We start from the raw sequence: 12,340 nt of genomic DNA on the forward strand, positions 1-12,340 counted from the left end.
CTAACTAGCTACACAAAATGACTACCCACTAGCTAACCAAAATGAGGCCCCAAGCCTTCTTATTTATACAATTTGAGGACCCAACAGTCCTCCTAAAAGTTAGGGACTTGGCTGCCCAAGACTTGGAGTTAACAGCAGTCCAACTTGACTTGCTTGGCTGCCCTTGAGCTGATTGATTCGGTGGCCCTTGAACTCCGAGCTGATGGTGGAGAATTCGAGGTAAGGGCCCATAAATGAGGGGGACACCTTCCTACAAATCCTCTAGCTTGTTCTCCCACGAATTTGGCTGCCAAGTGCTCATTAAGACCTTCAAATTTGTCTCCAAGTTGACCAAAAAGGCTACACAAAGCACCCATTAGACTTGTTGGCATAATGACTAACCAAATTCACTCTATTAACATAAAAATAATCAAGAACATGCAATAAACAAATGAGAATGGTGGACTAGGCCAAATTAGGAGGTTGAATGAGCCCAAATAATTGTACTTTTTTGGGGCTCATCACTCTGTTTGCTACCCCAACTCTGCAATACATACTTCCAGCTGCACACTATCAATGCAAATATCCACGGGCAGCTCTATTGTTTCTTGTTTTGAAGGAGGGAGAGTTTCCAAGAACTTTTTGGGATCTCAGAATTCATATGATTGGATCTGATCATTTAAATACTGAATCTCCTTCTCAAATCTTTCAACAAGTAACTCACAGAAACTAGTTTTAGCTTCAGGAGGAAACTTTAGAGATTTCAAACATTGAAACATGGCAATGAAAAATGCTTCATCAATTTCAAAATCCACTAACTGATCTTTAACTTCTTTTACAACTTCACAAAGTGCAGGGTCTACCACATACCCTACCATTGCATGAATGGATCAGTGACCATTGGAATCTTTGGGTTGAGTTGGAGTTGCCAGGTGAATGTTTCAGCCTTCATATGTCTGATCATTGTCCACCATCAACAATCAGATCTGAACTTGATACATATACTGGGGCGATTTATAAGTTAAGTGTTACGATTACAAGCTAAATTGGAGATTAACTAAAGCAGTGTTTATCTACTTCGCCGATGCATAGAAAAATCGTTTCGAGGGCTACCTAGCATGACTTCAGGCTCCGTCTATAGCTATAAATCAAATAACACTAACAATCAAACCATTTTCTCCCCAGTATGGTCACCACTATGTTAGAGCCTAGATTTGCCTCAGGTTGAAAAGGCAAGGTTCTAGGTCCACATCAAACCATGCTCAGCCTCGTAGCTAGCCCTATGAGGACAAGAGAGGGCTCTGTCCGAGTCACACTCAGTAAAAATAAACAATAGGATCTGAGATGACTCAAAATGAATATTGATTTTAGGCTAGTAAATAAATAGGAAAGAGGTAATTTACTGAATGACTGAATTTGTATGGGACAAAGGACAACATGAGCTGGGAAATTAAATCAAAGACACAGAGTATTTCGTGAGGCAAGATAGGCAAGAGGTTTAGCAATAAAACTGAAATAATATGGACTGGAAAGACTGTTGAGAGGTTGTAAAGGTCATAATAAATGAATCCTTTACAAACAGAAGAAGAGACACAAAGCATGAATGCCTTCCCAAGGTAGAGCAGTAAAATGGATTCTGCCCTTCTTACTTAAAAGCATTCAACTAGAAATTATTATGAATGAACTGTAACACATAAAATACATATGAAACAGAAAGAGGAAACATCTGCTAAAACTCATACCACATGAATCTCATGATTCAGAGCTACATCATTTTATTAATTTCCTGGCCAAACTATACAGTGAAGCGCTGAGTTTTTCTTCCACACCTATCCCATAACTCAGACCCTTTACAAATGATTTACAATACAATAAATAAACCTAGAGGTGGGAAAAATAGATCGATGAAAATAGGGAGCTTTTTCAACTAAAATCATGAAACTAGAAAAAGAGTCATTCATCTGTTCTAAAGAGAGAACAACATTCCACTTGAATTTCTCTGATGACCAATTAAAAGGCAAAAGTTATAGCGTGGATCCCATGAAATCTTGACTGAGGACAAAATAGGAAATATGTTCCTATCTCTCTGCTATAGTAGATATTCTTCGTTCTAATTTTGGCTTTCGGTCGTTGACTTTTCACCTTCTCTTTGCCGTTTGAATAAAAACCAATTTTTTAACAAAAATAGCTTTGAATGGAGATTTGGCCTTTAGTGAAGGGAAAAACGGATTGTAAATGAACTGTCCTAGCTGCAAATTTTCTAAGCTCAACAATACCTCCTTCAATACCAGCGAACACATATCTATTTGTTTAAAATACTTTTTCCTTTGTAATAATGACAAGCCAGTCATGTAGTAACAATCTTCCCTCCTTCACACGTTGCTCCAAGGAAGCTGAAATTACCTTATGAACTAGGTTAAAAAGTATAAGTTCTGTATCAGTGTTGTCATACATTTTAGTGATATTTCTCGCTACCCCATACTGTAGTGTGCGTATTCTCAACCTCCGTTTAAGTGAATATTTTGGGTTGTCTTGAAATGCAAATTGCAAAACAGGGGGAGCATCTGAGTTCTTGCTAAAGCCATTGTTGTTCTTGAACTTAAAATCATAGGCATAAGTGGCATACGTATCACAACAGATGATATGTTGCACATTCTCATACTGTGGATGTAGAAAAAGTGACCATGTGAATGACCAGGTCTGAATTCGGGTGATGTTCTGAGCCTCAATACACAAGCAAAAGCATATGGGCGACTCAAAATTCAATATAAATCCTGGGGAAGTGTTGAACCATCAGTGGTTGAATATAAAAGCAATGAACCACCACTTTTGATACTCAAAAACTTGAGTGAAGCCAAGTCTGTGTATTCATTCGTAACAGCAAATGTACCAATGCAGACACCTGCTTGAAAAGCCACAGCAGCCAGATCCTTGTAAAATGGAGTCTGTTCTGGAACTTTTTGGTCACTCAGCTGTATGCGCCGTGAAAAACACCCAACACACCGCGCCTTCCCAGTGCACCACGCAAAATGCCCAACACACCACGCCTTCCCAGTGCGTCGCGCTGGAGTAAATTTACACTGTGCAGAGGTGCCCAATGCGCTGCGCAAGTTGCCCAGTGCACCGCGCGCATTCTAAACACAATCTTAGCTTGAAAATTTACAAGTTTTGCCCTCTCTCCACTAAACTTCGACTTCAATTGACCTCTTGAGTGCAAATGGCATTGATATAGAAATATTTATATAAAGTCATAGCTTTTACCTTTTCTTTGTAAAGACCTGTTTTTGTAATGTTTCAGAATTGGCATTTCTTCACTTTTAGTATAGTTTTGCTTTTCAAGTTTCCTCTTTGATTTTTTGGCTAAAACGATGGCTTTTTGGTTGACTTTTTGCAGGGATGGGAGCTACTGAAACCTGGCAAGGTGACCAGGGCTACTTGAAGATTTTGACAACTGGAAACTTGAAAAATGTACATGGAATTTATTACAAAAAAAAAAATGAATGATTTCTTCTTCAAAATAGAGTTTTGAAGAAGAATCATTCTCAGCATTATAGGTGATGAAAATTGTGGAATGAGAACTTACTGAAGACATCCTCATGGCCTGCGGGCATTATTTGACATTTTGAAGACCAAAGCATAGACCTAGAAACTGAGAGACTCTTTGACTGAAACTTTATTTTTACCAAAACACCACCTATGGCTGTAGATGACTGAAATCAATTTTGATGAACTTTGATAAATTTCGACCAACCCGGAAGGTATAAACATGAAGGAATCAAGAAAAAAAAGCCCTTCGATTAGACAATGGCATGCCCCTAACAAAATGCAGATGAAAGAGCTGAACGAGACACCTAAAAATGAAATGCAATAAGAGAAATGATCTCTGATGGAGGGATGACTAGACCGACTCTAACAGATCCATCCTTGGTTCTAGTTGATCCTTACTACCTGAAGTGGAGGACTCTGTGAAGCTTTTCTTAGCTTCCATAAATGTCTCCTTCGCATGCTCCAAATCAAATTCAGGTTCCTCTGTAGGAGCCTTGCAAACCCATGCATGTTCTTCTGATTGCTTACCTTTATCATCTCTTGTTGTGATACCACTTCTGAGCACTATGTTTACATTTGGGTATTCTTCGTGTAGCTCAAACCTCATGATTTGCAAATTTCGAGTCAGGGGAGGCTGGAGTACCCCTTTTTTGTGCAGCCTCACTATCAATGTAGGGCAGTCTTCTGCCTCATGAGAAAAATAAGTACAATATAAACATGATGTTCTCATCGGGTTCGTACAATCGCGTGCATAGTGTCCTGACCCTCCGTAATTGTAACAAATTAGTTGTCCGTGACCCCTTCTTCGTCCCATTCCACCTCAAGCTCATCTGTGCCCCTGAAATCCAGCATATGCCATTCCTGCATTTGGGTCGAGATCTCACGATTTGGTCTGTACTCTGTAGGCAGGAGTTTGATCCATCATTAGTTTGTAGCTTCTGCAGGTGCACTCATCATGGCCTACCTACCTTCAAAAATTACAAAATAATTGCTGGGATGTATACATATACTTCCGCAATAGATGACAATTATATGTAGTGTTTTTCCCTCCTATCTGACAGATCACGCACCACAATGCATGTGCTGTGCTCGGTCCTGCTTGTGCCTCAATTACTAATGGCATCAGCCCTCCTCCCACTAAGTAATTCATGAAAACTGGACAATGGTCCTTAACATGCCCCTGACCTTTGCATTTTATGCAGCATACCTCCTCATGCGCCTCTTGCCGAGGTGTCCTATCTTGTTTCAAATTATGCATTTCTATACGTAAATTTTGTAGTTGCACATGGATTTGTTGGACTCCCAGAACATGATCTTGTATAGGGGTCTCATGCAATCTCGTTTCCATACCCAAAGCTTCACCCTAGGTGGAAATCTTTTGTTGTGACAACGTTGTCCTTAAATGCACTACAAACCATGCACGGTGTTGTCCATCCATTAAGGTCATGTTGGCTTCGTGAGTCATACTCTTTAGTCTCTGGTCCAGATCCCAGGGGGTCTCACCTGGAATCTTCATGATTTCCTTAAACTCGATAATTGATTGTGTCTCCGATTTTGGACTGCTAAATTCCCTATTCAGCATGGCCAGGATTTCTATGATTCCTGCATTTGGATGGTCATTAGAATGCTTAATGTACCATGTTAGTGCACGATCCTACAACGTGCTTACCAACATAGCCTTCTTTATATTTTCATCCACAACTCCTTGTGCTTCCCATACCACCCTTAACCAAAATTGGTCTGGATCTTCATTCCCTACTCCTCTGAATACCAGTAGTTTGATTGCCCTCGCCATACTGAACTGTGGTGGTGCCGGAGGTGGGGTGGGCCGAGTTGGAGGTGAAGATGGTGAGATGGGTGGTGGTGTAGGTGGAGGTGGTAAGTGTGAAATTTTTTGCCTTATCAGACTGACCGTGCTTCTCGGTTAAACTTTCACGAGCTCTTCCTTGCTTTCCCACGAGGGTGAAATTAATGGACTAGTTTCTAATTCTTCACTACTTCCATTTCTATAGATATTCCCACTTCGTGTAGTCCCAAACATTAATTTATTTGTATAACCCACTTTTCACACAATCGCATTTTAATCCAAGTATACTTACCTCGCGGTCCTTTAAGGAAGCATCGTTCCGCTTCGCTGTAGCTGATGATCATATCTACCGTAAGCTCGGTGATAAATCCTCCTATAATTCGATTAATCCAATGGTCCACAACTCGCATGATCTTATCTTCTGATGCTTCTCTTTTTCTCACTAATTTCGGAGTCCACACGATTAGGTTGTTGAGCCTACACCTTCCCTGACTATCTGCCAGCTTCGCGATCCACTTATATAGTTCAAAAGGAAAGGATGTAAAGAAAATTTCGTGGATTTTTGTATATAAGTAGCACTCTAGCCACTGTTCCTTAGATACTCGCAGATTCCTATTTTACTACGCCGCGAACTCGTGAATCTTCTTGTCCAACCACCCTTTAATTTCTTTCTTTATTGGATTCTAGTGACACGACATTAGACATCCCTTATGTAGATCTCGATCCCAACAATAGAACCATTTGTTGGCTTCGAGGGGCTTGACCCTGCTTCAGAGGTGATTTAGCCAAGCAAATCCTGGTACTACTGGCCCTTTCATCAATAGTCCATAAAGCATGGACTGATGTCTCACCGGAGCTAGTATGGGAGGGTGCTAGAACTAGGTTTCCACACCCTAGATATGTCTGATGATTCTAGGTGGTCCGCGGTTTGACCCTACATTTACATCACTACACACACCTATTAGTACCTCGTAGCCTACGATGCTGCCTTCGCATAGCCCTACTCGGGGCCCAATCCATGTTATTACCTAATTCCTTACTATTAACCTGATATTAGTTGATCACTTAGCTTATCTGTGTGTGTCTAGTTATACTTAACAGTGTTTAGCATTCATATAAGTGCGTGTGATCAATAAAATGATACAATTACATATGGTATCAAACAAGAAATAAAACAAGAATAGATATACAAGATTTGGAATCAAACTTCTCTTTATTATTCTTCTTCTTTCGTTACAGACTTGACTTTGCCTTGTGCACTTAGTTGCAGGGTTCCGCGCACTCAGCTGCAGACTCTACTTGGCCTCTGTGCACTTAGCTGCAGAGCCTCTTCCTCCTACTATGACCCAAACACCTAGACTCTTACTCTATGCTCGCTATCTTCTAGACTCCATTCCTTTTTATACTTTATTTCTTTACAACTTAGAGCCTCACTCTATTTATACAATCCCATGGTCCACGGACCATGGGTAGGCCGACAGTACATTCAAAACTTAGGGCAGACAACCCTATGACGCTAACATACAATTTGTGCTTTGTGCCTGCAATTCATGGAGTCTTTACAATAATAGTACTCAATCTTGGTCTTTGAACCACAAAACATGTTGTGGGGGGATTCCATGCCCAATAGTTAGTGCTTTTCAAGACCACGCACTAACTTGGTACATTAAGTACTGCACGGATAACTTGATGTCCACGTTAGCAGATATCCAAACTGTGTTAAATAAGGAGTTCAATAGACCTAAGTCTGAAGCGCAATCAATTGTGGGATTCAAAGAGATCATGATGAAGCCTGGTGAGAGACCCTAGTATTTGGATCAAAGGTCGAATTATGTGGTCTACGAGGCTAGCATGAATTTGACTGATGGTTAGCACCGCGAATTGTTTGTGGCCTCACTCCTGCATCATATAAGGGTTGCGCTATCACAATAGAAGATTAGGACCCATGGAGAAGCTTTGGAAATCTTGATGAGATTGCACGAGATACCAATGCAAGATGCTAATCTAGGAGTTCAGCAAATTCATCCTTAGTTGCAGAACCTTTGTCTCGAAATGCGGAGTGTGAAAAAATACAGAACAACTCGACCAAAGGTGCACGAAGAAGTGTGGTACCTAAAGTGCAAAAGCGAGGGGCATGACAAATATCACTGTCTAGTTTTCACAAATTATGTTGCAATGGGGGTATCAATGCCTCTGAGGCCAGAAACTATGGTAGGGCCAAGTATAGGGCCTGTGCTATGGTGTGCTATCTGTTAGGTAGCTAGGAAACATGCAATAGATAATTTCCATTTGCTGTAAAAATTCGTACAGACACCACAATATCTCTTCTACAACTTCTGTCAATCAATGGGTCATGATGAGCAAAATTGTTGGAGATACAAATTAATCATGGATAGGATGCCCGCATATAGGGTGCAGGAAGAAACCTAGCCTCCGAACCAAGGCACTAGAGCAATGTGAGCCGAGTATCAGGGGTGTAGACAAGGATGAGGTTGAGGAGGACCTGGTAGAGGTCGAGGGTAGGTTATTTGTTACAATTGTGGAGGACCAGGACATTATGCATGAGACTTCCTAAATCGGACATGGCTATCATGCCACTATTGTACCTAGTTTGACCATGCAACGGAGGATTGCCCTATATTGTTAGCTAAGATATGTAAGAAGGGAGCATAGCCTCAGTAACTAACTCAAAACCTACAGATGATGAGGGCTGAGCCTCGCGAGGAAAACCCTAAGGTAAATATTGTGCTGCGGAGTGGAGTGGTGACTGGTGAGGATAAGGGGAAGCAGCGTGAAGAAGGTGAGTGGGTCAAAAAAGTGCCATAAAGGGAGACCAGGTTTGATCTAGAATGTGCAAAAGAAACATTTATGGAAGTAGAGAAAAGTTTCGCTGAGGCCTCTAGCTCAGAGAGTTAAGAGAAGCTGATTGAAGAAATGGACCCATCCATGATTACCACGTTCTTGGAGACCTGCATGAAACTCCTATGTGATAGCAAGGTTGTGCAGGGACTGCAGGAGATAATTAATAGGTGCACTAGCAAGGAAAATGCTACTGATGGACCGTGCATAGCTAGAAAGCTTGGTAAGCATAAGGCAAGAACTAGACGTGAGATGAGACTCATCGCGCAGATAGGAGAATATGAGATTGATCAGGTTATTTTATATTTGGGGTCGGACACAAATGTTTTGCTGAAATAGACATGGGAGAGAATGAGGAGACCTGCACTACCGTGGCCTCCTATTTAGTTAAGGATGGTGAATTAGTAAAAAATCATCCCAATGGGGAGGTTGCAAGGTGTAACAGTTGTTATCGAAGGCGCGAGCACACTAGTTAAATTTTAAGTGATAGAGATTGTGGATGACAACAATCCCTACCTCGTGATCCTTGGGATCGATTGGGCCACTTAAATGAATGGGGTAATCAATATGAAGAAGTGGAAGATGATATTTGAGAAGAAATCGCTCCACATAGTGGTGCCACTATACCCTATAGAAGGACCGTGCTATACTGAACTGGTTGGCAATTATGAAAGTGATGACGATTTGGACCAGATTTAGAAGATAACGGTGTGAGATCACAATTGGGTGAATCCAATAGCATATGGACATATTTCATGGGACCTCGAAAGTTCTTGCACATCAGATTCAGATGAAGAACTGGAGCACTGGCAGAATTGACTGCATGAGGTATCTACGTTGCGTTGTAATATGATGACCAAGTCATTGTGCTTTGTATCATCAGAGGTAAGAAATCTACCTTATTATGATGGTTTAACTGACGTTGATCACTTTTTGGATGAATTTGAGAGAGAAGTGTCAGAGAAACATTGCTTTTAGGCCCTGGACAGGGCACTGTACACTACACCTGTGAGATGGTGGGGAACTCACAAGGGTAGTTTTGATGATTGGCGCATATACACAAAAATGATGAGAGTGTGGTTTGGTCACCCACAAGTATGACTGACAGAAAAATATGATCGAAGAAATGATCTATGCGACCATTTGGGCAAATGGACTGAAGTGTATGGAGTGAAGCATCAACCACAGTGGGTACATTTTTTTTATCATACCTTGGATTTTATACCAATGAATTGGTACTTGGAGACAGAACTCCACCATGGAACTGAAGAGTGGGATGTTTTACGCCAAGGATTTTTTATGAAGTTCAAATCTGAGGATGGGTTTGAAAGTATTGATGATGTGTTGCAAGAGGTTAAGGCAGTAATTCTCAGGATACCGTAAGATCCTCTATATATGATTGAACCTGATTAGACTACCCAGTTGAGCCACACATTTTTGTGCTACAATGTAACAGTGGAATAAGAAGATGAAGACCAAAGGAAGATTAATATTCTAGAGACTGAAGGCCACCGTAAAGTTGAAGGACTGCAATTAGAGAACCCTAACACAACCGAGCTGATAAAAACTAGACAGGTGAAAGTTAGCATGGAAGCAGAGCAGGGAAAATTTTAAGAACCCCCCCTAAATTTACATGTCTAATAAATGGGCGAATCTCCATGGTATATAGGAAAAATGGAAGGCGATTTTATCAATAATATGATATGTATATATAATTTTTTGGCGAATCTCTCACCAGGCATGGCGAATATTTTACTCAATTATAAAATCTTGTGTTTATTGAATACACAAATGAAATCATTGCATTTCTTTAAAATATATTTTGAAATCAAAATTACCGAAATTACATATTGATAACCTAGTGGGTGTAGGATAAAATTCACCCATTCCATTCACAGAAAGCATGAGAAAAAACCTATTACTATATATAAAACCAAGAAAAATTCAAATTCATCACTTCTAGGGACCTCGTAACCACCCTGCCAATACACAAGTATGTTCCTGTTTGCAATTAGAAAAATTACCCAAATTACAATCTGTTTACTCCAGCATATGTTGGAAAGTTATAGAAGGATGACTAGTGCAATCAATCCATTCATTTTAGCCCTGGATTTGTTTCAGTTTAAAATAGAAGTATACAAATATACTTGTCCAATGTCTATGCTTTAACCATTCACCTTAAGATGTTTTTACAATATAATTTCCTAAGTCTATTTAATATCTTCATTATCATAAAAACCAACCTATATCCATTTTAACTCCACATCTACCACTCTTAGGGGGATGAAATCTATTTATCCCTCTGAGCACTTGGTAGACCCAGAATTAAGATGGACCTAAGATGATAGAATTTTCCCTTTAAATAGTCTATGCTCACATGAATACGATGGTATTACGATGTGTCAATACCATGGGTTATCATAAACCTGGAGCTTAAAAATTACTATTAGTAATTTATAAAAATTAATAAAATTAATAGTTGATGTTTATTTTATTTTTTATTTTAACCAAGCTAAAATGTTTAACATACATTAAATTACAACATCCATTTTTACTCTTGATCAGATCAAATATTTTTTCACTCTATGCTAGTTTGCATATCATGATATTTGATACCTCTCGGGGGTTAGTAGATCCAGAGGAAAGATGGATCTATGCTGGTTTAATTCCCCCATTTAAATAGGCTACATTCCAGGTGAATACCATGGGTCAATACCATGTGCCATTTTGGTGAATACCATGGTTCAATACCATGTGCCATTTTAATTTTTATTAATACTAATACTAGGGTTAATAATGTTTTTTTGCATGGTATTAATAACAATCTAGTCCATGGTATTTGTCCCATAGTATTTTTCCTGAGTGTTCGTAAATATAAGGTGACTTATGGAGTAAATATAAAAAAAATGTTTTATTTGTTACCATACCTCTCGTTTATTTATATTTTTATTAATTTACCATACCTCTTTTACAAATATGGTATTTGGCCCATAGGATTCACTTAAATAAAACCTCTTTCTTGAGCCTTCATAAATAGAACGAGGGTTATGGACTAAATATAAAAATAGGTTTTATTTATTTACCTTGCGTCTAGTTTATTTATATTTTTATTTATTTACCATACCTTTTGAGTAAGTATAAAAAGACGTTTTATTTATTTACCATACCTCCACTTTACTTATATTTTTATTTGTTTACACCCTTGCATGTATATAAGGTGACTTATGGAGTAAATATAAAAAATGTTTTATTTATTTACCATACCTCTCATTTATTTATATTTTTATTAATTTACCATACCCCTTTTATAAATATGGTATTTGGGCCTTTGGCCCATAGGATTCACTTAAATAAAACCTATTCTTGAAAATGGGCGAATGGATTCACTTAAATAAAACCTATTCTTGAAAATGGGTGAATGGAAGGTTGTAACTCGTAATTTCAAGGGCTAAATTTACCTTTTTTACCCTCTCCCTTAAAACAAGGTGGGCTATTTGAGGTGATTTGTAAAAATTTACTATGATACAAAATATTCGCCCACTAAAAATTTAGAACCCCTTAATTTCGCCAAAGGGCGAACATTCCCCCCTAAAATTTTCTATGAGGCAGAGCCGAAATTTGTGAAGATTGGGGACTACTGGGAAGATGCAATGGTAGATAAGGTCGTTGAATTACTCCATGAATATCAAGACCTATTCCCCATGATGTTTTCAGATCTAAAAGGGATATTAGGATACCTGGTTGTCATGAATATCACCGTAAAACCAAATGCGAAACCTGTGAAGCAAAGACATTACTCCCTCAATCCAAAGTATAAAGAAAGGGTTCGCTTAGAGTTAGATAAGATGCTCGTGGTAGGTATCATTGAACCGGTGGAAGAATATGATTGGGTGATCCCAATAGTAGTTCAAGAAAATAAGCTCAAAGAAGAAATAAGGATATGCGTAAATCTCAAAAAGTTGAATGATGCCTGCATGGATGATCCCCTCCCAACTCTGTTCATCGATGAGGTTTTGGATAATGTTGGCAGCCAAGAAGCATATTCGTTCACGGATGGGTTCTCTGGGTACCATCAGATCAAGATCGTGCTGGAGGATATAAGTAAGATGACCTTCACGATTGAATGGGGATGCTTCTAGTATACAGTGA

The sequence above is a fragment of the Pinus tabuliformis genome, chromosome 3_2 (genome assembly GCF_031772625.1).
Source record: "Pinus tabuliformis cultivar Carrire ecotype Pingquan chromosome 3_2, CPIR1, whole genome shotgun sequence".
NCBI classification, from domain to species: domain Eukaryota; kingdom Viridiplantae; phylum Streptophyta; class Pinopsida; order Pinales; family Pinaceae; genus Pinus; species Pinus tabuliformis.